The sequence below is a fragment of the Periplaneta americana genome, chromosome 13 (genome assembly GCF_040183065.1).
Source record: "Periplaneta americana isolate PAMFEO1 chromosome 13, P.americana_PAMFEO1_priV1, whole genome shotgun sequence".
Classification (NCBI taxonomy): domain Eukaryota; kingdom Metazoa; phylum Arthropoda; class Insecta; order Blattodea; family Blattidae; genus Periplaneta; species Periplaneta americana.
Window position 1 is genome coordinate 66,630,364 of NC_091129.1, and position 27,900 is coordinate 66,658,263.

The window sequence follows — 27,900 nt, forward strand, 5'->3', positions numbered from 1 at the left end:
GACCATTCCGTCATTGTATGTTTTTATAACTTAAGCTGAAAGAATAATTGCTGGTTTTTATGAATTTATGAATCGTGTAGAAAAAGAAATTTATAATTCACACACCCTTCTAAGGAATATCACACATACACGATTACTTAAGATATATGAGCCTGTATTTATATGATAAAGCTGATATGGGCTATGTATTCATTTCTATGGACATTATCTGCACTCCAAGGTAGAACTTCATACAAAAAGAAAGCGAAAGTTTAATTTTTAATTTTTAAGCTTTACGTCAGAAGAAAAAATAAACTTGCTGTTATTACTTTGTGGTCGAAATGCAGGGTACTCTTTAGTGAATTAAATCAATCCACAATCATGAGGTTATTAACATGAAAACATTGAAATTATTAAGTCGATCTGGTTGGCGAGTTGGTATAGCGCTGGCCTTCTATGCCCAAGGTTGCGGGTTCGATCCCAGGCCAGGTCCATGGTATTTAAGTGTGCTTAAATTCGACAGGCTCACGTCGGTAGATTTACTGGCATGTAAAATAACTCCTGCGGGACAAAATTCCGGGACACCCGGCGACGCTGATATAACCTCTGCAGTTGCGAGTGTCGTTAAATAAACCATAACATCATTGAAATTATTAATATTTTAATTCGACATGAAAGAAGCATATTTTTTTATTTATTTAAATTTAAATATACAGAATAAAGCATATAATTACAAACAAACAAGATAAATAGAAATAAAATAATACAAACAATATAAAACAGGAGATACAGTAGTATTAACAAAATCTGAGACCGAATGAGCAGCGCTCGTGTTCGGTCGCAGTTCAGATATAATATTAATAGGCCTATAAGAGAATATAAAATAAAATAAAATAGGAAATAGAATTAAAATTACAGTTACAGAAATTGTATAATACAATATTAATATAAGAGAAATATAGAAAATAAAAAAATAAAAATAACAAAAATAAATAAGTAAAATAAAATAGGAACTGAAATTTAAATTACAGCGGCAATGGAATTATATAATATAATATTAACACTAGACAAGAATAATATCGCACGTGAAAATTAGGACACTATATATATATATATATATTTGTATGAAATACTATCGCACACAACCAATTACAGAATTGGGAAATTAACATTAAATAGCATCTTGATCACCTATTAAATCTCAACACATTACTGTACAACAAGCGAAGTTTTATAGCTTTTTATAGATTCGCTAAGAAAGAACCACAACTACTATATACAGTAATATCAATATTGAACAATGGAACTCTGAAGCTACAGTACTGCACCAAGAAAACTGAGAATAAACCTAACCCTTGTCCGCCTTCTTGGTCTTGAGGTAGCGTGCTGGACTCCTGATCAAGGTGGCCCGGATTCGATTCCAGGTCGTGAAGTCAGGGGGATTTAATTCGAACTTCTGCACGGGGACTGGTGTCTGTCCATTGTCCCAGTGTGTGTAATGTTTCACAGTGGGCCCCGGGTACCCTGACCCAGTAAACGAGAGAGCCCTACAGTTTGTGCGTTTGTTCAGTAGAGTTGTGGGTCTAGGCACAATAAGCCTCAGTCTGCTGTGCCGAAATTAGTTTAAAAAACCTAACCCTTAATGAATATCCTAATTATTAAACATTATATGTATACTCCTTAATTCATAGTGTTTGCCCAAAGCCAGGTTTTTCACTGCAAAACCAGAACTCACCAATCTCCTTTTTTCCGACTTGCTTTTAGTCTCCGCATATGAACTTAATGTTGTCTATCATGTAATTTCTTCTATCCCGAACTTTCCTCCCTTTCACCATTTCTTCCACAGCATCTTCCAATAGGTAATTTCTTCTTAACCAGTGACTCAACAATTATTTTTCTCTTCCTAATCAATTTCAGCATTATTATTTCTTCATCCATTCTTTCTAGCACAGCTTACTTCCTATTGTCTGTACATTTCACACGCTCCATTCTTCTCCATATCCACTTTTCAAATGATTCTAGTCGTTTCGCTTCCGTTAGTCGTAATGTCCATGTTTCTGCTTCATAAAGTTTCACACTCCACACATAGCACTTCACTAGTCTCTTCTTTAGTTATTTTTCCAGAAGTTCCCAAAAACGTTCCTTTTTGTATTTATTCTGTCATATAAATTACACACAACGTTTACTGTAAAATTCCAATATTAATACTACGACAATGACTTGGCCGAAGAACGAACGCGGGTCATCTTATTGGAAGACTAGAGCGATAGGGATTGAGTCACAGACGCGACACTACTTCAAGACAGACAATTTTCGGTATATGATAGAGCAGAGATGTCCAAATGTAACTCGTACGAGGTAACCCCTGGCGTAAGCAACCCGCAGTGCATATTCTTTAAGGTCGTTTTTCCTATTTGATATGGAACGTTATTAACCTTAGCAGAGCATGCTTGACGTGCAATATCTCATGGTTCTATAGTCGTTTGGACACCCATGATCTAAAGTGATATGAAATTTGTATGAGATATTTATGCGCTTTTCAGAACATGCTGTACCAATTTTGGACTATGTGGGTTTATTGGGTCTCAAGTTACGTATCAGTATTCATTATGTTTAATTAGTAGAAGATATTAAACGTGTATTTCGTAACAGTTTTAAACTGAGAGTAGTGAAACTTTGTCCGAAACTTCTCACTTAGGTTCGGATAAAGTAGCTGTATCAGGATAGGCAACCTTGGTCCGTACGCATTGTTTACAGACATTGACTATGGTCCGTCCCTGGATTCTGTGGAGTAATTTCACGCATATGAGCGCGGAGTCTATCTGTACCGGATAGTATTGTGGGCAGCATCAGCTCGAGTCCGCTAAGGGGTAAGATGCTCGTCGTGGTAGAAGGTAGAGTTGTGTTCAGATAAAAATTATGCCCTCCTGCAAGCGATTGCTCGCTTAGTTCAACTAAAGCCTCCCCCCAGAGCAGTCACTGGCCCTAGCCCTCCCACCTCCCCACATAGCACTTGCGCGGAAATCTTGTTTCGTCTTTTTACCCGAAAGACTCCTGGGACTGACCATAGTTGTCACGTGTCCCCCAGCTGACAGTAGTGACGACGTACAGTATAATTATTCAGTTCCTATTGGCTGTACTGTCCATTCACTGATGTTTTAGTTAGGCAGTGGGGAGCGCTCTTCCCAGCAGGTACAGTTTTAACTGGTGGAAGGGAGTAGTATTTACTTACTGTTGGTCTGAAGCCCAGATCACATATAGATTGCTCGTTCCTATGTTAAAATCGGTTGCACTTTGAAGAGAAGAACCGCCAGGATCGCCACCCGCGGTAAACGAACACGAGATGGCAGTACAGTCGCTAATGCAATTCAAATGGGAGTTATGACGTGATTCCTTATGTAACAACTAGATGGCAGCATAGTAAACCTGACAAAGGTTGTTACCGTCAAAACGTATAACAATCTGGGTATATTATGATCTAGGCCTGAAGCAAGTCAAGGCCCTGTCCCATACAATTATACAGCCAATCCTGATACATATTGTTCTAAGGTGCACTGCATTTTAGAATCTATTGATTTTTCAAATGTCCTTTATTATTCAAAGATACAATACACATATTTGGTCAATGTTAAAGTGTTCATAAAATCGATAAAATGCATTAAAGGAGATATGTTACAGTTGTGTGAGCACTTTATAAGATTAAGAAGCTCAACGGACTTATAAAGTGCTCATACAACTGTAATATATTTCCTTTAATGTATTTTATCCTTTAGTATTATTCAAAAATAGCATATTAGGCCTATTTCAATTCGATTTATCAAAATTTATACCAACATTAAGTTATATGTACTTAAAATCTAGTCCAAACTTTAATGTTTGCACTGATTATTAAAACATACTAAGAATGTTTCATATAATTCAGATCAGTACTCTTGAGCATAGAGCATTTAATATTTATAGGAAAATACTTGAAAACAAAGAACTGAGAAAATGACGAGGGAGGCGCGTATTGGTTCTTTAAAAGCAATGAAGATGCCTTTTATGAATGTCCAATGAAGACTTAAAGAAAGCCATAGCAAGTAAATGGATGCATAGACGTCTTTAATTAAAATAAAATCACATTCTTTTTGTATACATTCCTAAAATGTCAGTCATAGCTTCCCTAAAAATAACAGACATCTCAATACCAATGCAAAGTACTTCAAACGATTCAACAAAATAAGCGACAAATGTAGGGTAGATCAAGATTCTTATGCTCACTGGTGAAGAAATAAAGAATGGAACTAATATTAATGCAGCTCCACAGAAATTATATGTACATTGTATGCTGTTTCACTTGTCACGGAGTTTAGAAAGCGGCTTGTTATTTTGACGAGGTAGCTCTCCGCCTCCCTGTGTATAAACTGGTGTTGGTTACGATAACTATTTCATTTCCCGTGACAGGCAGTCACTCAGACAGACACGGCATTCAGCAGCCACGTATCGCGTTACACAACCTCAAACTATCTAATACGAGTGATGTGCAACGAAAGATTACTGCAACATTAAACTGCCCCACATCGTCGACGGAAATATCAAAATCATCTACTTATCATCTCCGTCAACAAACATGCTTAGTCCGCTTGTTTATAGATTCGATATTTCAAAACGTGGGAAAAGAAAGCTGCAGGAGACTCTTTTCAAGACCACTAGCGTAATATGAATAGGGGAATGAAAACTAACTGAAAGATGTATGGGCTGTTCCATATGAAATCGAATAAATTTCGGATAATTTGACCTTGCATTAAAAAAAAAGGTGCTTCTATCATTGAAAGATCTTCACTGGACATGTCTAATGGTGGGTTAAAATATCCCCGACTAGTATTAATTTTCATTTTATAGTGTGTCAAATTTATCGTACTTTCTTAAAATTCTTAGTTTTGGGAGAACATTGCTCAGAGACATTTAGTTTTCAACGACATCTCTTTTTAAAGCAGACTTAGAGAGTAATATAGGACCGTAATCATAGACATTTTTAGCCCGGGCTTCCGGTGGATGATCAGCATTTTTCCTATTCATAAACCAGTGTTATCGATAGGATATGATTTGAATTCTGTACTAGTAATCAGTGGAAAGCCGGGGCTAGCTTAGTACGCTCGTAGCGCGTGCTGCGTAATGTCTATGAATAGCACCCATAATGACTTTACAGAGATTATTTTTAAATTCTTATTCACTTGACTAGACATATTTATTTATATTACTTTCTTTCTTGACGAAATAGCTAGAAAATAAAAATATGAGAATATGGGTTACTTGACATAGAATAAAACACAGTTTACAGATCCAAAATTTTCTTTGGGTAAGGGTTGAAAATAAAATAAAGAAAATAATTCCTATTGTGGATTTCTTCGCCGCGCGGCTCCATCCCACTCACAGCAAGCTGAGAGTGCGAGTAGTTGGTCAACGGAGCAGTTCGTAAGTTCCGTCATGCGACTAGTTCACGCGTTCGAAAACGACTCGAAATGAAATATACATTTCTCTGAATACTAGAATAATTTTATACAGATATTACATAATCAGTACACTAACCTGTTACTGTTTACTGATGGTTACAATTGATATAATTCTTGCTTTTAAGACAACACGTAATCACTGTCTTACCTTAATTTAGCAGTTTTTTTTAAATTTGCTGCAACACAATAAAGAAAAACTCTCAAACATTGGAATTGAATAACCACTGTCACCTTGTAATAATACACACAGAAGATTAGCTGGTGGGTCACGTATTCGTTTCATTCCGTGTGTTGTGACAACACACCAGCTGCTTCAAGGCCATCCAAGGCCAGCTGATAATATTCTGGCTCCTCTCACATCTCCGCACGACGGTGCAGAGAGCGCGTATTTTTATAGCGAGATTTGAAATATTTATTTTAAGGCGTTTAATTTAAAATGTATGGTTTTGTCTCAACAATAACTAATATTATAGTATTTTATATTCATACTTTTTTGGTGGTGACATGTTATAAATCACAAAAAACAATATATCCATAATTTCCACAACCAATAAAATATAATATGTGTTATACTCCACTAATACACTTAAATATGCACTACAAAATTAGCTATAGCTTAAGTTTTTATTTCGAAGCCAGACTTAGTGGTAAGCGTTGAAAGCAAAAATAAAATACAAAATACGCTAAATGTTAAAGAATTCTATCTAAAAAAACTACAAAGCTAAAAAAAGTCAAAATTTGTACATTTACTAGTTCCCACATACTAAACCTCAATACCAGGCCTGCAGAACTCGCGAAGTAGGGGATCTATGGATCTATGACGTCAGCCACACTCCACTCCTATTGGGGATGATCGACTTCAGCCCCGAAAGGGAACTGTTGATGCAGCCGAGGGTAACTAGAACGCCGTGACCGCACAGGTAGAAAAGGTGGGTGGGGTAAAAGAGTGGAGGAAAGCAGTCGCTCTCAAGAGCTACAGGTCTGCAGGCCTGCTTTATACGAATTTTCAGATAATTTTGACGTGCAATGGTAGGCTATTTCGTTGTCCGATTTCATATGGAATAGCCCGTATACCAAATTTTTTAACGTTATAATGACAAAGGAAGAGGCAGATACTATGTGTAATACGGAAGAAACAGGAAACATCGAAAAACCATAATTAAGATAGAGAGATGAGTGATACATTTTCAATGGTGACAGCAGATAATATCGTGCTGCTGAGTCTTATGAATATTCCCGTATACTTCGCAACCATGTAGAAAATAACGAGTTCATGATCATTATCTGCTGGTCTCTTACTGCTCCCTACGTTCGCAACATAGTGATGATTTGTAATAATGAATAGGAATTTGCATGTGACAAGACTTCCTGGACGCGAAGAGAGGCAGTGACTTGAGACAATATACACATAAAAAAATCAGGTTAACTTAATAATTAGGTTATTTTACGTATTATTATTAATTCTAATTAGTGTTAAATTGTATTGTATATTCCTATTGTATTGTGTATTGTAATTTTATTGTGTATTGTTTATATTGTGTACTAGCCGTACCCGTGCGCTCCGCTGCACCTGTTAGAAATAAATATAAAGTAATTACATAATTAAAATAGGATGTTTGATCCAGGGAACATTCGTGTTTGATAGAAGGATAAATCGTTTGATATGTTACTTAATTTAAATTGTATTTAAATAATTTAAATGCGGTCATTTTGGTCCAGGGAGCAATCATTTGGTGCAATGACAATTCGTTTAAGATGTTTCTTAATTGTTATTACATGCAACCAAAGTTTAATGAAGATTGACATAAAATTTAGTTTTAATGTGTATACTTTATATTACTTGCTATATGTTTCAGAAGTTACTGTAATAACATTGTAGAATTATATCCATCTAGAGCAGGTATGCTCATTCTCTGACTCCCGATTACGTTCTGTAATCACAACCTTCGAATGGAGAGCGTGCTGTTCCTCGTTCGAAGCTCGACGGATGGCTGCAGAAGGCAGTTCAAGTACTTAGTAACGTACGAACAGTGCGGGACAATGACAGAGTCAAAACCTTCTGTAAGCAAACGATCATTCCGTACAGTGTGGGAGGAAGACTATTTTTGTTGTACGTTCGGTGAAAATGGAAAGTGATTACTATATTGTAAGGTACTGTCAGAACACTATTGAGCAACATAAAACTACATTCCAGGCTCTGCTACCCAGAACATGCGGAAGTGACAGAGAAACTGTTTTCTGTAATATAGCCTATTTTCATATACCAACGTTATTATTATTATTATTATTATTATTATTATTGTTATTGTGGTCATTTTATTCCAGCAGAAATAGATATTTTGATAAAATAATTTTTCAGGGGTGCAACGTGCACTACAGCTTCAAGAATTGAAAGCACTTCATGAAAGGCCAAACATTGAAGAGAGTCGAACAATTCAGAGTCTATGTTTTGGAGCAAGTTAGCCTATGTAGTATGTTGGGAATTAGCTAAGGCACTAAAACCTGGTGAACTTGTAAAGAGATGTATGGTGCCTGAACAAAATATAGTTAATTATGTCTCTGTACTGCAACAGTTCAAATGCGAATTCACAGAACATAGATTTAGTGATTTTAGACGTATGGAGAGCGATATTAGTATATTTGTTAATCTTTTCATAAATTTATTACAATCCGTGAGAGTGCAGTTCCAGGACGAGTTAATTGATTTACTAAGTAACGTAGAATTCAGAACTAAATGCAGAGAATATGACTTGACAATCATAGATTTAAAAAATGAACAAAACTAAATATTACAAGATGATCTTACTCGTTGCCACTATGTTAGCTACCTTCGCCTCGACATATGTGTGCGAACAATTATTATTTTCGAGAATGAAGGTCACTAAATCCAAACATAGGTCCGATTAACATGAGCATCTTTAGCGCATTGCAGTAAATTCGTTGGAAATAGATTCCCGATTACTTGCAGAAAAGAATGCAGATGTTAAATAGACCGCAAAGTAGACTATATGGTGGAATATGAAAATGATATTATCTATGATATTATTATATCACAACTATATTAAATATAATAAATAATGTAATAACTGAATATTGCAGTGTATAGTCTTTCCTTTTTGAAATTCAGTGTATTATACGTATTTGTAAGAGTGTAGGAACTATGCTACGGGCGGTGCTACAATGTACAATGCAATGTAGTTGCGGAGCCCATTCCGTACGCTGTGTGTGTTATGCAGTGCAGCTTCATCCGTGTAATCGGGGCTTTTACAATTTTGAGCATACCTGATCTAGAGGAACTACACTTTCCAATGGTAAAATAATAATTAAACAATTAATTACCTTCCGATATTACTTTATACAAACAGAAAAACATTCTCTGTAGGCTATGTTTAATGGCCTTCGATTGTTATTGTCCTAGGCCCTTTATAGACGAAGTCATTTGTTTTTATTCAGTACAGCGCCTTGGCGTTGTTATTGTAATTTTAAAACTCATTTATCTCATTAAATATCAGTCCTATCAAAATTTTGTATAGAATAAAATTTATCGGAAATTATTTTTGAAGAAACATTTGTTATGTAATATTTTTTAATGAAAATTAATAATAAGGGACATATTTCGATTTAATCCAAGCCCCCTTATAACCCTCCTTTTAAATAAAGTATTTTGAATGCCATATAGCCTAAAATCTAAGTTACAACGAACTTAATTTATATTTCAATTTTCTTATAAATCGGTTCAGCCATTATCGCGTGAAAAGGTAACAAACGTCCAGACAGACAGACAGACAGACAGACAGACATACAAACAAACATTTCAAAAAAGCGATTTTCGGTTTCAGGATGGTTAATTATACATGTTAACACCAATTATTTTTGGAAAAGCGAAAATTACCAGAAAAATTTTGGCTACAGATTTATTATTAGTGTAGAAGATACCACTGCCACCGGGTGCATTTGCTGTATGGAATTGGAAGTCTACGTAACATTATACAACAGTTTAAAATAATTTAAAGAAAAGGGTCTCGTTAAGTAATTAACTGTCACGTGATTTCCAACGTTTCGACGACCCTGCGACATAACCGTGCGGACGGACAGGAATGAAGTGAAAATAACATTTAACAATATAAATGTATGAAGAGAGAGATAAAAGGAAGGAAGATGAGAGGAAATAAAAGGAGGAAGAATAGAAAGCAGAGCAACGAATGGAATGTGGGAATAAAATGGCGTAGGAGGAAAAATGTAGGACATAAGAACGTAAGTTGAGACACTAAAAAGAAGTTTAAGAAAATGTAGCACAAAACGGAATAAGAAAACTTAGTAAGTTAATAATAATAAAATACTACTACTACTACTACTACTACTACTACTACTACTACTACTACTACTACTAATAATAATAATAATAATAATAATAATAATAATAATGCATAAGGAATGCTAGAATAAAAGGAGAAAGGGACATAAATCATGGAGTAGAAAAGACAATACAAAAGGAAGAAATAATTGAAGAGGGAAGACAAGAAGAAAGAGGATATAATGAATAATGGAAGGGGAAAAGTAGAAAAGAAAAAATAAGTGAAAATGTCACAGAAAGCTAACAGATTATAAAAGATTTCCAAACATGGCTAGAGTTCAAAATTTTACACTAATGTGGAACTTAATAATTTTATTAAAGCAGTGTGAATAATCTTATAGCTTTAAAATAAGGACAAGTCTGTAACAATAGAGCCCGAGATATATCTTGTCTAAGATCGAATTATAAACTCAATAAGTTTAAGCCACACCTTAGGAATTGGTACAAACAAGAACATGGATATTTACTAAGCTAAATCCCCAATGGAAATCAGGATAAATTTCACAGCGTTCAACACCAATAATGGGTGACGAAGACTGACTTTCACTTTATTTCACACTGAAGTATGTAAAATAGCCTTGTCAAACACAAAGCTTCAGGCATGAAATATCTCTCTCAATCTCTATCTTTATGAAATATTCATCAAAACATTCCAAGTTCTTCAAAAAGCGTTTAGAATCCCGTATGTTACTGAACCATCAATGGTGACAAAGGACGGGAAGAGGAGATAAAAAAAGAAAGAAAGTGGAATGGACGGGGGATTTTGTACGTTGGTGAGAAGTGGAAGTGAAAAGCGGGGCTGGAGTGATCTAGAAACTTCTTTTTACTCATCAGCACAGACACACTTTAACAGCTTTACCCTGTCTCTCGAACCAAACAGTCGGATAAATTGGCAACACCATTTCCTGTCTTCACTTCTTCCCGTTTCCACTTTAAAAAAAATTATTTACTTTCTGGCGTTGTAGTTAACGATCTGTACCCCTGAAAGTCGAAGAGCGAATGAACATCATATTCATTCCATTACAATTTAATGACGAAAACCTTACAATGACTAGGAAGATTAGAGAAGAAAACTTTAGACATGTGAGGTAAATAACATTATTCCTTAAAGACCAAATCTTTGAACAATTACGCAAATTGAGAAAAAATAATTACTCATTCATCATGTTTTAAAAGAAATCTCTTTTCGCATAAAATATATAGAATATATCAATGCAATGTGAGATACACACTTTAAGGTCTAGATGAAGTTAATCACTGAATGATATTTTCTCCAATATCTGTCGAATACAAAAAAATCAGATCAATAGTCGATCTATTACGCCTAAAATCGCATTGATCCTCAATAATTTCATCTACATATTGAACTAATTTTCTCAAAAGAATATAGGACAAAATTTTGTAATTTATAAAATTAAAGTAAAACAATTGTTATATTAAAATATTAACTGAATATTTGATACAGCTTGTGAAAACTAAATACAGTAACGTCCCCATTAACCGGCCTTCCTTGTTATACAGATCGCTTTTATTTTAGTTACATATGTACATGTTACATGTGTTGACGAATGGTGCTGAAGAAAATAAGATAGATGATGTAATCGAGGTTTCTAGTGAGACATCAATCTTTATTTTAGAGTTTCCTGTATAGGCCTAAACTTAAGTGTTTGCTATGTAGTCATTCTAAGAGATACCAGCTGCATATTCAGCACCATTTTATTATCATTATCATTACCATTATTATTATTATTATTATTATTATTATTATTATCATCATCATTATCATGCAATCCAAAATGGAGTACGTAGTCCAATCAGTTACCACCGGACTAGAACACTGCACCCAGAATTAAATGATAAATTCCGATCCTGCGGGAATGGAATAGAAACAATTCAACACATTGTATCTGAATGCCAAACCTTTGCTCCTACAGATTATACACACAAGCATAATCAAGTTGCCAAAATTATTTATCAACAATGCATAATATGCATTAATTTTATCTTCCGTGAGAAGTGGAATATTGTAGTTAGATGTATAGTATAATTTTTAATACATAATTAAAAACGCAAACATAGTCAGCTGGCAGTGAGCGGCACATAACGTTTCTTCTAATTTGAAATTTAATACATTCTGCGGAATTTTATTAACAAAAAGTTATAAGGCCTCTGTGTTATTGGTATAGTGATATATTAAGATCATATGATGAAATGTTTGACTTATATTAATGATGTATATTTCCTAACAGCATTTCGTACATGTAATGTTGGACCTCACATTTTCACGTATACAGTGCCATCATTAACAATAATTACAAATAACACTTCTTTGCAGTATACTTTAATAAAGCTACCCTAATTCCACTAGCTCTCTCCCTTCTTGCTGCTCAGTCCATATTCTATTTAATATTTATCCTACCTTTCTTTGCCATTCATTATTTATTCACTAGTTCACATATACCTTACTGTTTACACCAGTTCACATCTATAGCCGATTTGTTATTCAGTTCACTATTCGCTATAACAACTTACGTGCATCATCAATAATTCCTACTCTTCACACCCTTCGTTAACTCTGATACCTTGATAAGTTATTAATCTTTCAATTTATTCTGTTCTTGATCTTTTACTAGTTCACTAATATTGGTCATTTATTAACTCGAGAATTACTGTTCACTAGTGTTTTTTATCTTAGTAAAACAGGTCGATATAATCACTGATCTGTAACTCTTTCACTGATCACTCCTCCCCCCCTCTTCGTAGTTAGCACTTTCTTCGCTCGCATTTATTCCTTGTGCTATCAAATCTCGTCTCCCCACCATATGCTTCACCAATTTTCGTTATACCCCAAGGCTCACTTAACGATTGATTTGATTCCTCGAATTTTTTTACCATCATGCTTCTAAAATCTTTAAAATCGTCAACAATATCACCAGAAAACTCTGCGCTAGAGTTTTTTAAATTACTTCTTTCACTCCCACCCTTGTACTATCACTTTCTCCCCCCATTTCCACGTCCCATCACTAGTCTTCTTCTTTTCCCATGCTCCTTGTGTCACACATCCTCACATTAGAGTGCTACCTTAGCACAGTATTTGACTTATGTTTGTCACTTGTTTTCATCGGCACTAAAATAAAATTCCTTCAGTTTATCAATTATATTTTCAAAATTTAATGAAATGAAGATATCTACGTATTATTTCGTAGTAGTTTGTTTAAAAATGCTTTGAACTGCAAAGTTTATTCAGCATGAAACTCCGGAATGGGCAATAAATTGACGACAAATTTTCTCTTCGGTATCAATCTAACACAAAGTTGTTTATGCGACCATAAATCTATGACTATGGTGAATTTTTGTTTTGTAGCTGAAATTATATTTCGCTATTTGGAAAATTATTATAACAATAATAAAATGATTCTGAATATGCAGCTGGTATCTCTAAGAATGACTACATAGCAAATACTTAAAGTTAGGCCTATACAGGATGGTAGTGAAATAACCCTGCAGATTTTCAGAGCGAATAGCTCATGCTGTATGTAACAAAAAGTGTAACACCATATTGGTGGAAAGTTAATAGTTTTCTCATATTTTTTTTTTTTTTCAAATGTTTAACATCCTCTTATTCTGTAACTATTGCGAGTAAGATCGTGTTATTTGTCCATATGGATATAAACTGCAATAGAGAATAATATTTAATCCTCTGGTGTATTTCCATGGCGTGAACGGTTTTCGTGTAAATTTAATTTGCATTCATTCTTCGATTGAAGGTCGCTTCTCAGACCCTTATGCGCTGTTCACTTAGAGATTCCTGCATCTTGTACTAATTTGCGCGTTGATTTTGTAGAAATCCGTAACATTATATCCGAGATTTCATCAATTTTTCCTGTTATTAAAATTGTAGGTCTGCCACTTCTGGTGTATCGAGAATTGACCGGGTTCCACGGAATTTATTGACCAAATCACGTAGAGTATCGCGATTTGGACAGCTGGAATTAGGAAAACGCATACGAAATTTCTGTTTCACTTTTTCCGTAGACTTATCACCTTCGCGAAAAACGTATTTCACCAAAAACGCTCTTTCTTCAATAGGGCATTGTCACCAGGAGTCTGTAACTACCACTCAACTCACAAATAGATTGCAGTACACCCCGTATGCCCTCAACTGATACCGTTAGCTAAACAACCCCCACTTAAGGATGTGGCAATGATCCGGCCCGACTGATGCTACCAACATAACTGCAGTTGCGAGCGCATACACTCCGCTGTCTCCAGTGCGGAGAGACTTCCTGGCGCACTGTATGTGCATTCACGTGGCGGTTGCGGAGAGAGCGAATTGTCAATGCGAAACCCAAATGAAAGATTCTTTTAAAATGATAATATAATATTAATGAATAAAAAGTTGCATAAAGATGGAAGTAAGGAGACATGAACCTACGATACATCCGTACTAGCCTGAAATTCATATATTATGATCTTGTAGTGAAAGATAAAACATATTAAATTAAATAGAGCAACTTAATGAAAACACCTATCTCAAATACTTTACAAAATACTAATCTTAGACGTATATGATCTTGCTCGGAGATTTTCACAGTACCTATTTGGCCCAAATCTCCAAAAAATAACCGCAGAGTCTTGATACTTCCCACATCAAGAATCATTTTGAGAATGAACTGCAATTCTTAACATTCATGTGCGTTCCCTTTTTCATAGAAATTCTTTGGAAAAACCCAAAAATAAATGTAAATGACATTTATGTTTTAAATGATAAAGAACTTGAAGCGAGCGAGACAAACTCATATTAGACAAAGTTAAATAGAGGTCAATATCATTCAAACCCTTATGATAAATAGCATTTACAATCCCGAAAGTATTTTAGAGACCGTCTCTGATTGAATACTCAAATTTTCAGGGAGCTGCGACGCACAGTTTGAAAACTAATATTTTCTTCTCCATAAGTTCTACATTTTGGAACAGTTTTTTTTTAATATCGCGTTTCCAGTTATAATGTTTTCTTCTCAGCCAGCGTTGGAATACAAACAACTACAGTTATTTTTACGAGTTTTAAAATAGCAAATTGATCAATATAGCAGTTAGAGAAAAAGGAAACTGTGGAGAAGGTGTTAGCGACAGATTTTTACAGGGAGCAATCCGCATTACAAAATAGTAATAAATGTATGATAAACTCTACGAGAGGCTGTAAAAAAGCAGATGGCGTGCGGCAGGTGCCCCAAACGACAGAGATCGCTGACAGCGCCGGAGTTTGAAGACACGTGCGCCAAATGCGAAACACAACACAATCCTGTGATTAGACTCTCCATTATACCAAGTTACAACAGGTTATGTTTGTACTCCCACGTAGAGAAAAGCCACTTCGCAAAATTTGTTTAACATTGCCGCAGACCGTACTTTTTTAAACTTTCAGCAGAGAGCTACTTAAATACTCGAGTCAGCATGAGTTCAAACTCTTCTTACGGAGTGTAGCCTACTTCTATCTTAGCAAACCCTCTACGAATAAAAATGTTGACCGTGGTGTGATCGGGATATAGTTCTATATTGCATTAATATGACTGTTATTAATAAAAATTAAGGAATAATGTTGCAGATACAGCAGTCTCTCGAGGAAACTTAACCACACACATAATTTGGCCCTACGAATTTCTTTATAAGGCTCTCCGGAACGGAGAAAACGTATAAATAGACGAGAAAACAGATAATGTTCCCAAAACTGAAATTTATAATATAGACCAGGGCTGCATAAGGTTTGCGCTCTCCGAGTCGGCTTACAGCTCGTGAGCGGAATGCAGACATTGGCTGCGCTCTGTAAAAGGGTAGACTGGAAGAAGGGGTGATCTCGTACAAAATGTACACAAAAGTAGTAGGATGAGTGTTCATGAAATGAATTTCCGTTTAGTGGTTACAAAACTATTTTGTACATTTATTAATTAATAAAGAAATATTTATTTTACACAAAATAATAGAAACTCTATAGCTACTTAAATATACAATATCGTTTTGTTATTTTTTATTTATCAGTAGATCAAAACGGGGTTTTATGCTTTTGGCAGCTGAAAGGAACAGTACTGATCGTAATTAAACATCAGGTTACAGATGTTCGATGTCTGCCTGTATTAAAGTTGATAATAGAAAACAGTTGCTCACAAATAGGCCTATAAATGTTGAGCCAAACATAGCAATCATTTTCAAAGTCAGCTTGTGTAATCGTGGATATTATTGCTGAGGTTTAGCCTCGTAAAACTCAACCATACTAGTAGTATTATTCAAACGGTCTTTAGCCCTTAAGCCACACTGATTGAAGATCAAAAGTTCAAGCTGTAAATCGTATGACACTGTTTCAATTGGTGTTGAAGGAATTTATTATAACTTTAAACTTCTTTCCGATTAAAATATGATCTTGGAACCTAGAATTAAATTAATTTTGAATTATAATTATTTGCACATAATTGTTTAACATGGCTTCAACACGAGCAGTTTCTATAGTTGGAAAGTGAGCCATATTACCTTCTCGAAACTGACTTACGAAAAGTGCAAGTTTACGACTGAAATCCCGTAATTTATTCTACATATCAACAATGAGCTGGCCTTTTCCCTGAAGAGAGATATTTAAATTATTGAAGATTAATATATTCTAACGTACCCTACCTCATGTAATAATGCAACATGCAACTCCGGAACCTTTTTACTGCGATCTTCACCAACAAAACCATCCTATTTCTATGTGTGGACTAGTAATGACGCATTATTTTATGTTCTCCTCTTTCTTTCAAACTTTTGTGGTAGGTAAGTATTGACCCAGCTGCTGTTAAAAAATAAGCATTATCCATGCAATATTGAAAGAATTTGCCTGATGATCATTTTTTCGCCTTTTAGACTTCTCCATTATGTAGCCGTAGATAGGAAAAGTGAAATAGCTACTGATAATACGCACTACACCAGTTAACTGCGTGGATTATCCTCTACCTATAGCAGCCCTAAGTTTCCGACATACCTTTCCGGTCAGCTGTTTGACGACTCTCCCGCTCCGAAGGAGCCGTTTGTGCAGACCGGATATAGACCTTCTAAGTGTAGAAGAATTAGAAGTTACTGTACTCGTACGCAGTATTTTAAATAATAATAAAACTAAAAAATCCTACAAGTATCGAACTATTGAAATAGGTTACAAAAGCAATTAAATATATATTCCTGGATTATTTAAACAGATGTTCGATAACACATCAGATCCCAAAATCTTTGTAGGATGTAATAGTATGCTTTATTCTTTAAACGAGAGACAAAACAATATGTGTAAGTAAATAAAATTGGAATATAGTAACAACTAAACGAGGACATTGTAACAGGAATATCCATTATCCCCACTTTTATTCAATACGCGTCTGGACGCTGCCTCATACCAATGGTAAAATGAGTTAGATCGTTATTTTATATTAGGTGGTACAGTTTTAAACATTGTTCTATTTGCGGACGATCAGGTTATCCTTGCAGCTCCCGAAGGTAAGTCGCAAGCTGCAACCTATAAATTAAAACAAATAACAAAAGACAATCTAAAAATCTGAACCAAGAAATTTAAAGTTATGGTTTTTAAGTGGAAGTTCTCAGTTAGATTCAAACTAGTTTTAAATAATGTCATAATAGAAAAATAAGTATCTTCAAATATCTCGGCTGAATATCCTATGGACGAGAGAAAGACCTTATTTTGAAAATAATGTCCATAGTTTCCAACATACGTGCGGAACTATTAAGAGAACATTGAAAAATAAGGTCAGAAAAAAATCACATTTTTCTAAGTACGAGTGTTAGCAGTTCGGCTCTTAAGTTACGGATGCGTAAACTAGACTATGAATAGTACAGACAGAAAAATAATAGAATCAACTGAAATCCGCTTGTAAGACATATTAGGACACTCATTAAGAGACCATATATATATATATATATATATATATATATATATATATATATAGTTATGCAATACGAAAGGAGCTCAAAATATAATGTACGACAAAATTGACTACAATAAAAATAACTGCTTGGAACATATGAGGGTCGTTCCGAAAGTAATTCCTCCTATTCTTTTGTGTTGACCTGTAACGTCTAAGCCTGATGTTAGTGGCGTTATAGTAAAGGCTGAACATTCACACCAATATCCTGTTAGTTTGGTTGTCGTGCAACAAATAGTGGCAGCAGGGCAGTCTACCAAAATAGCAACTGACATAGAGGTGAGTAAGAAACAGAATTCCTCACTGTCGAACAAATTGCACGCAATGACATCCACCGACGTTTGTTAAAGGTTTTTAAATAACTCGGAGGTTCACTACCGACCTCACATAAGCTCGCCATCGGTCCTTCTGAACATAATTAATCCAATCTCTACAATCATATCCCACCTCTCTCAAATCCATTTTTACATTATCCTCCCACCTAGGTGTCGACCTCCCCAATGTTCTTTTCCCTCCTGCCTCTCAACTAATACTCTATATCCATTTCTGGACTCGCCCATACGTGCTGCATGCCGTGTCCATCTCAAACGTCTGGTGAAAGTAACTATATGTAACTGAAATCTTGCTCTATTTAACTGGCTTAACTCTTTGTAACATTCTGTTGTAGTTTCCGTGAAAATAAATAATTATGAGGCATTACTTTCGGAAGGACTCTGGTATAACTAGAATGGACAGTACCAGATTAACAAGAAAAATATTAGAATACAAGGCAAGAGGAAATCGATCAGTCAGATGGCTCACTACACAATGGGAAGATTCTTTGAGACGGAACAGAATTTTAACCTAGCCATGAAGTAGAAGAAGAAAACGAAGAATTTCTTTTGAATTCTACCGAGGTCGAATCCGATTTTATCTAATGGAAAGTCTACTTTGTAGCAATGCATTGTGTGTCTACATATTTTTAATGTACCAAAAGAACATTAATAACTTCGTCAGATTTCATCCACATCTCAAAGAATATCTCTCATATCAAAGGACTCTTTTTGTTACGAGGAGATAAAAGCTTCCGGAAGGCTACCACCCAGTCGTACCTACTTTCAACGTGAAATGTTCATGTGTTTAACACTCGAGAAATTTGAACACTTATTGTAAATACAGTGGCGTCATTAAGTACAATAGGCCTTGGATAACTGATATGTGTTTAAAAGAGAGTCATTATGAATCCAGCGAGCTGTGGGAAAATATAAAAGGAAAACAAATTAAATTTTAATAATAAAGATCTCAGTTGTATAATTTAACTTGTGTCTTTATCTTGAGGACAAAATTCCATCGGCACAAAAAATGATTTATCCCTTTTACCCGAACACCACAGATATTAAATTAAATACAGTACCTTAATGAAGACACTTATCTAAAATATTTTACAAAATACTAATCTTAGACGTACAGCTGTCAGGGACCGCTCTCCTGGAACAAAGTTCCCTTCGGGTATCTTCGCTACAATTCGGAGACAGGCGATGTTACATGTTGTTGGACCACGTTGCCTGATATCTATAGTTATAATTGAAGTATTCTGTCTATGATTCGATAGCGTAATGGTAGCGTTCAGGCCTCTTATTCATGAGGTCCTGCGTTCGACTACAACCTCGTGCTTTTTATCTTCTTTTTTGTTATGTTTTTGAGAGAGACAAACTATACATAATGACTCCTTTCTATTTCACGATTATTTTAGTAATTAACATCAGGTTCATTAATATATTATGCCATGACTTTATCATTATGATATTGTGGCTGCAAATGGAAAGAAAAAAGATTTTATTCTCAATAAAAATATCTTTCGTGGCATAAACAAAACAAATTTACTGGGGTCGGCCTTAAAACATTCAAACAATTAAGCGTTCAAAAAACAAAACAAAAAGCCACAATTCAATATTTAGTCTATCTTCCTCTTATCTCGATCATCTTGCAGTCGAGTGGGCATGGAATCGACTAGTCTTTGCAAATAGCGACTGTTCTTAGACACGATATTCCAGGCATTCTGAACATACCCACATACATAAGTGTTCTGTCCATGGGCAGGTCTTTCATTGCAAACCCAGCAATCTCCAATCTTTCCTATTTTCTGCCTTCCTCTTAGTCTCCGGATATGATCTACATATCCTAATGTCTTCTATTATTCTTTTCAACCAGAGACCCAACAAATTCCTTTTTCTCTTTCTAATCAGTTTCAGCATCATTCTTTCTTCACTCACTTTTTCAAACACAATTTTATTTTTTATTCTACCTGTCCACTTCACACGCACCGTTCTTCACCACATCCACATTTCAAATGCTTCAATTCGTTTCTCTTCATTTCGTCGTAATGTCCATGTTCCTTCCCCATACAATGCCACACTCCACACAAAGCACTTCACTAGTCTCTTCCTTAGTTCTTTTTCCAGAGGTCCGCAGAATATTCTTCTTCTTCTATTAAAAGCTTCCTTTGTTCATGTTTGCAGTTTTCTTGGGAAGGATAGGCCTAAATGCGGTAACATCCCGTTGCTTTCCGCACACCACTATCTCTTTCCCATCTTATTAAATTCCAGGGGACCTAAGCATGGAGATGAGGAGAGTGGATTTGACTAATTGGGCCCTCCGGACTTCACCGAAAGTCACGGCAAGGGTTAAATATTAATTCTATCAGGATGTTTGACCCGATCAGAGACCGGGAAATCTCAATTAGCCTTTGCCACCCGCATCCTGGACTAGCTTCTACGAATCATCAGAAAATCTTAGAGTGTGATTGGCCCAAATTTTCCGAAAATGTTTCCACACTTTTGCCCTCGTAGCTCAGCGGACGAACGTCGAAATTTAGATGTGAACGTCTCAGGTTCAATTCCTCGTTACTCCTTTTCATTTTATTGTGGTTGAAGATAGTATAATGTAATAATACAAAAAGAAAAACTAATACCAGTATTATGCAACTGGATTTTTCCAAACCTATTATTAAATTTATGTTCTTTATATCGCTAAAGAACGATTACAATATAAATAACTTGAATATTATTTATACAGTATCACTAAAGAACGATAACAGAATATAAATTATAAATATCGGTTTGTTTAATTAATATAAGATTTTATATAATACATATTTAATTATCTAAATAAAATAACCTATTTTACAAAGAAATATGGTTATTTGTGTTATAATAATTACTTACATAAAATACAGATTATTTATATTGCGAAAGAACAATAACAATATAAATAACTTGAATATTATTTTATAATGCTAATGAAGGAAAACAGAATATAAATGATAACTTGATTATTATTTATATCGCTAAAGAACGATAACAATATAAAAAACGTGAATATTATTCATATCGGAATTTCACAGATTTATTGCAGATATATTTAAGAAATTGTAGAAAAATAGTAATTAGTAACAGTGTCCTATTTATTCTTCTTGGAGCCAAATTTGTAACTTTTAAAAGTGTGGTCACTATGTTGAAGTGTATGTGTTGTAACGGATGCTTGATTTGTTATGCATGTGAGTCAGTTATGTGATGCTTGATGTCGTCGCAATGTCGTAATTATAGTTTGATTGTGTTTGTATGACTATTGTGCATTAATTTATGATGTATGGTACGGAAGGCTGCGTATTTGTGTTATAGAAGTGTTACGTATGTGTGTTGTTAATGTTTTTGTATGTTTCAAATTGATACCTGATATTTATTTTGCAATAGCAATGCCTAATTTACGGTTTGTTTATGTTTTGTTTATATCGCGTAAGCTAATTTAATTTTCTTTTCTATTTCTCTTTATGCTTATCTTTTTTGTGTATGAAACTATAGCCCTAACATACATATGTAAAATAGGGCTAACTACCATTGGAGATACAATAATAATAATTGTTATTCATATCGTTATAAAACGATAACAGATTACAAATGATGACTTGAATTTTATTCATATCTCTAAAGAACGATAACAAAATATAAATAACGTGATATCCATAACGAACGATAACTGAATATAAATGATAATTTGAATAGCATTTACACCGCTAAAGAACGATTAAAAACTAAAATGAAAACTTGAAGAAGGCCCGAACCCACAACCTTTGAATCACTAAACAAGCACTCTACCGCTGGCCTACGAGGCGCAGACATGGAACACTTTCATAGTTCGGGAACTGCTTGTACAAGCACATGCATCGTGTAACATGGCCGCGACCCGAAGTGGACTTTGAAAATATTCGCTGTTCACGAGTGCGGCCACTTTTTTTTTTTTGACAGCTGTACATAATCTTGCTCGGAGATTATAACAATATTTGGTACACGGTTGCCTTTAATCTCCAAAAAATAACAACAGAGTCTTCATATTCTCCATATCAAGAATCTTTTGACAATGAATTATTGAAGGGTTCAGAGCCATAGTGGCCCAAGCGCCAGTTATTAAAAGCGGAGAAAGTAAGGGTTACAGTTAAGTGAATGCCACAGTTTAATGACGATTGAAATGTCACTTAGTTTTAATGTGCATACTTTATATTATTTGCTACGTGTTTCATGAAATTGTGGTGTTCGCTTAATTTTAATCGTTCTTTTCTACGTTTTTACTATATGACGCTTGGCCCACTATGGCTCTGAACCTTTCAATTGCAATTTCCACATTCATGTATGTTCCTTTTTTCATATAAATTCTTTGGAAACTCACTAAAATGTACGTAAGTGACAGATGTCATCCACATCTCAAAGAATATTGCTCACACCAAAGGACTCTTGGTTACGAGGAGATAAAAGCTTCTGGAAGGCTACCACTCAGTCGTACCTACTTTCAACGTGAAATGTTCATGTGTTTAACATTTGAGAAATTGTAAATCGGTGGCGCCATTAATTGAATCCAGCGAGCTGTGACAAAGCATAAAGTGAAAATAAATTAAAATGTAATTATAAAGATTTCATTATTTTAATATACAAATGGGTAATTAATAAGTACGGGAAGTATAAAAACTAAAATCTGTAATATGCAAATCTAATCTTTCAGGTAAAGCTCCCTGTATAGCCGATTTGAATAATTTCAAGGGAAAAATTGTTCCGGGACCGGGTATCGAACCTGGGACCTCTGGTTGAACGTACCAGCGCTCTGCCAACTGAGCTACCCGGGAACTCCACCCGACACCGTCTCAACTTTTCCCTTTATATCCACACAACTCGCGTGGGCTGACGAAACGCCAGAGACCCACATCAAGTGCACACAATCTCTGTGTGACTTGGAATTGTGGTTTTCTGTTAATGTACACAGTTACGTATATATTATGCAAATCTAATCTTTCAGGTAAAAAATTATTAAAATCAGTAATTTAATACATTCTAATTATGAAGTATTTAATGTGGTATTAATTTTCAAATGGATTCCACTCTCTATAATGACATACGGAGGGTTGAGGCAGATAAAAATAAACACATGTAACCTACAAAAGAGTATAAGAAATCTCATGTCGCCACCATCTGTTGTGTTCGGTGTGTTGACCACGGTAGCGCAGAGCCTGGCAGCGCAGTTTCCACTGAAGCAGGTTCTCCTGAGGTGACCGAGGGGAATATGTTGCCATATTTCTCTCAAGCTTTCCATAGGCCTTCAATAGTTTTAGGTCTCCTACTAGAAACACCTCACTTCAGTAGACCAAAGCCAGAGAAAGAAATCATCTTTATTCCAATATCAACTTTCATTTGGCGGTATATCTTTTGCTATGTTCCAGTTCTCTTCAAACTACAATACGGGTATTGTATACCTGCCGCTGCGAGAATGAATGTTGATGCAGCTGAGCGCAACTAGAACGCTATGACCACACTGGTAGAAAAGGTGGGTGGTGTAGAAGGAGTACGAAGGCGGTCGCTCTGAGGAGCTACAGTTCTGCAGGTCTATGCCAGTGGTAGCCTACTTGAAAGGGCGAAGTAGAATCTCGTGCAGCGATGTGATGCTTGCATTGTGGTTGGCGTCCGTTATTGAGCAACTGTTGTATTGTACACAATGGTACACGTTGTTAAATCAGATTTGAAATTGATTTGAAAATAATTTTAGTATTTAAATAATAAGTATAAACGTGAATAAAACGAAAACTTTAAAGGGTGTAATTGATATCTTGTTATTTGAAGTGTTCTTTCAGTGAGGAAGTGTGTAGTGTCAGTTAAGTCTGTTGTGTAAGTGAAGTGTGTTTGTGTCAGTGAAGTGGCTGTGCAAAGTATCTGAACAGTGAAATGGTTTTGAAGTGTTAGTGAAACCAGGTTAGAATCAGTGCAGTGAGTGTGTTGACAGCGAAATAAGTGTAGTGGCGAAAGATACTTTTGCAGGTATAAACCTGTCACACTCGTGGGTCTTAGTTCGAACTTAGAGTTATGATACAAATTAGATTTACTTTAAATGTTATTTTAAGTGATCATGCTTCATTTAATTTAGGATGCTCATTGTTATTATTATTATTATTATTATTATAATTATTATTATTATTATTATTATTTATCATTATTATTAATTATTGTTTTTTTATTAGTTGTGTTTATTACTAATTGTCATTATTGAGTGTAATTAGTTACCACTGCCACCGAGTATATACCCATTTGCAGTGTGAATAAATACACATACCTAAACATTAAGCGACAGCGATAGATATGTTTAAGACCTTATCTCCTTAATCTGACATCGCAGATCCCAAGTTTCCTATTTCAGAATGTTCAGTAGAGCTTTTCCTATTTTCTGTAGAAATTTTGCACTCTTTTACTGAATCACTCGCTATAGAGTTCAACATAAAGAAACATTAATCATCTCCTGTGTCTCATCAGGAATGGAGAAACTCAAGACTACTCGTTCCGAACAGCATAGGAAATACTCCACAGATTTAATAGATTGATTTTAGGAAACGCAGCAAGTTTTTTCAGAGAAGATTCAGTGAAAGAATTATACAAGGGCGACATCGTGGCAAACGCCAATGCGTAGCTATGTCTCCCGCAGAGAGCACAAAACGTAATTTTATTTCATTAAGGTAGTTTCTTACGTTAACGACGCGAATTCTGCCGAGCACACAAAGGGACGTGAAAAGACCTGAATCATACAAATGTGAACGAGAGTATAAAATAGGAAAACTGAAGTAAAGAACGCAACTTGAGAAGAAATTCTGGTCTGTCCAGCAACTGAAAAGAAGATGGCGCTAGCAGCTTATTATTATTATTGCTGGATGTTGGCCAGATCACACAATCTAGTCCCCATTTCGCTGTACTGGAAGATGAGGGATAAGGACAAGAAATGGGAAAGGAGAAGAGAAGAAAAGTTGAAGAAGAAAGTACAGAAATACATCAAAAATGTCCTCGCCCCGAAATTCCCTTGGCAACATTCCAAACAACTAGGCCTATATGTACTCCTACAAGTTCAGTTTGAATTTTCACTATTTCGTATTTTGTATGTGTATACAGTATATGTTCGAGGAAGGGGGCATACATGAGAGAGAGAATAAAAAATCCTAAGCCCATCTCGGACTGTTTATTAATTCTGGATGTACTGTTTTATCTCAATGAAATTAAACGTAGAAGAAATTGAGGTAACAAACCAATTACTTTTCCGGACGTTAATATGGTAATGAAATGGGTGCTACCCAGTGAGACATTAATGTGAGAAAAATTCCAAGATTTTTTGACGTCCTACAGAAAATCTGTTCCAATATTTTTGTTGAAATGTTAATTTTCATTTTTATTTTATTTTTAAGTGGTTTATTTTAAGACGCTTTAACGTAATGCGATGGTTGTCTAGCGTCTGAGTGAAATGAAGGTGATAATACCAGCAAAATGATTCCAGAGTCGAAAGTTACCCAGCATATATACTTAATGGGTTAAGGGAAAACCCCAGAAAAACCTCAACCGGGTAACTTGTCCCAATCAGAATTTCCACTCGGACCCACTCGTTCCACGGTCAGACATGCTAACCGTTAGTCCATAGCGATGGAATTTTTTATTGTTACTTTATTTATTTTGAGGCGTTAAGGTCTTGAATTTGAAACTAATATTAGATAGCCTACTTCTTAATATTTCAAATGTTAACCTAATGTATTAACATTTTATTATTATCTCTATTGTTTATCAATTATGCATCTTAAACAGTCTTCCTGTGTTAAGTAACTTTTACTGAAGACTGATTAACTTTAATTTAATTATTGATTCATATAATTAATTATTGGTCTACAGATTTTTAAGTTTTTTCATATACACTCAGGGACAAAAAAAGCGGACACTTTAATATTTGCTGGTATTTTGCAAAACATTATCTTCTCATACAATATTATGGTAGCCATCTGTTGTTATGGAGATGTGTATACATTGTTGATTGTTTTTTTTTTGTTTTATAAACAAGCCATTGCAACCAAATATTCCAATTTTGCTTTCGGAGTCTCAGCTATAACAATTTTGTCTCAACCATTTTGTGCTTCATTATCGTTATCATTCGTTATTTATTTATTTTTACATTTTCTGAGTTTATGTGGGGTTGTAACATTTGTCTTAAAACAAGACGCGACCTGAAGATGTGGCTCGAGCTGTAGCCCTTTACGATGATGGACGCAGTGTACGTTACATTGCAAATGTTACGAATATGGCTAGAAGCACAACCCATGATGCCATAAAACGGTATAGAGACACCCTAGAATATACCAGAACACCAGGTTCGGGTCGTCCAAGAGCTACAAATCCAAATGAAGACAGGTATATGGTGTTGAGAGTTCTTAGGGAGCGCAACCTGCCAGCTACTGGTGTAGCCCAGCAATTTGTTAGCATGCATGGACGCCCAATTTCGGCCAAAACAGTTAGAAGGAGGTTGAAAGCAAGTGGACTGATATCAAGTAGACCTGCAACTGGTCCCAGACTTCTCAGGATGCATCGAATTGAACGACTGCGTTTTGCAAATGATCACAGGGATTGGAGAAATGGACAGTGGAGCTGTGTTCTGTTCATTGATGAGTCCCGTTTCAATCTGTGCCCACATGATGGACGTGAAAGAGTTTGGAGAAGGAGGGGAGAACGATTTTCACAGTGTTGCATTTCCGAAAATGTGCCGTATGGAGGTGGTGGAGTGATGGTTTGGGCAGGAGTGTGTACGGATGCTCGTACAGAGTTGGTTTTTGTTGAAAATGGAAGACTAACAGCTGATAGGTATATAAATGAATGTTTGGCTGATCATGTTGTGCCATTTGGCCAATTTATAGGCGATAATTTTGTTTTAATGCATAATAATGCACGGCCGCATATTGCCCATGCGGTCGGAGATTATCTCCAAGAAGTGGGAATCCATGTTCTTCCATGCCCAGCAAGGAGTCCAGACATGAACCCAATTGAACACGGGTGGGACATGCTGGGACGGAGTTTTAAGAATAGACGACCGAGACCAGAATCGTTACAAGAGTTGAGGCGAGCACTTGGCGAAGAATGGGAACTTATTCCTCAAGAAGACATTGCTAACCAAATTGAGAGCATGCCAAGACGTATGGATGCAGTTATGCAAGCCAGAGGGGGTAATACCCGTTACTAAAAAGAGTTTTTAATGTTTAAGGCACCATAAAATGAAAAAACAGTTAGACCAAACGATGCCATAGTTATACGCCCTTTGTAATTTTTTGTAAATTTTCTCATCAGAGATTTTTTTCAAATGTTGTATAAGGTGCTAAATGAAACATTATTTTGTTTAAATGGGTTTTGTTTCATTTTGAAATAATTGGCAACAAAATACAAGCAAATATAGAAGTGTCCGGTTTTTTTTTGTCCCTGAGTGTATTATTATTTTGTACTTTAGGGTACGTATAATTCGAAAGTTTTAAATAATAAGATAAAATTAAACATAACTCCTCCAGTCGGCCTCCGTATCGTAGTCGGTATAGCGCTGGCCTTCTGTGCTCGAGGTTGCGGGTTCGATCGCGGCCCAGGTCGATGGCATTTAAGTGTGTTTAAATGGTTCCTGTCAGTAGATTTGCTGGCATGTAAAAGAACTCCTGCGGGACAAAATTCCGGCAGACCAATAAACCATACTTTTTTTTTTTAATTCCTGCAACATTATTTCACAGGACTATTCCTGTACTAGCTTCTGCCAGTTTACTAGGCAC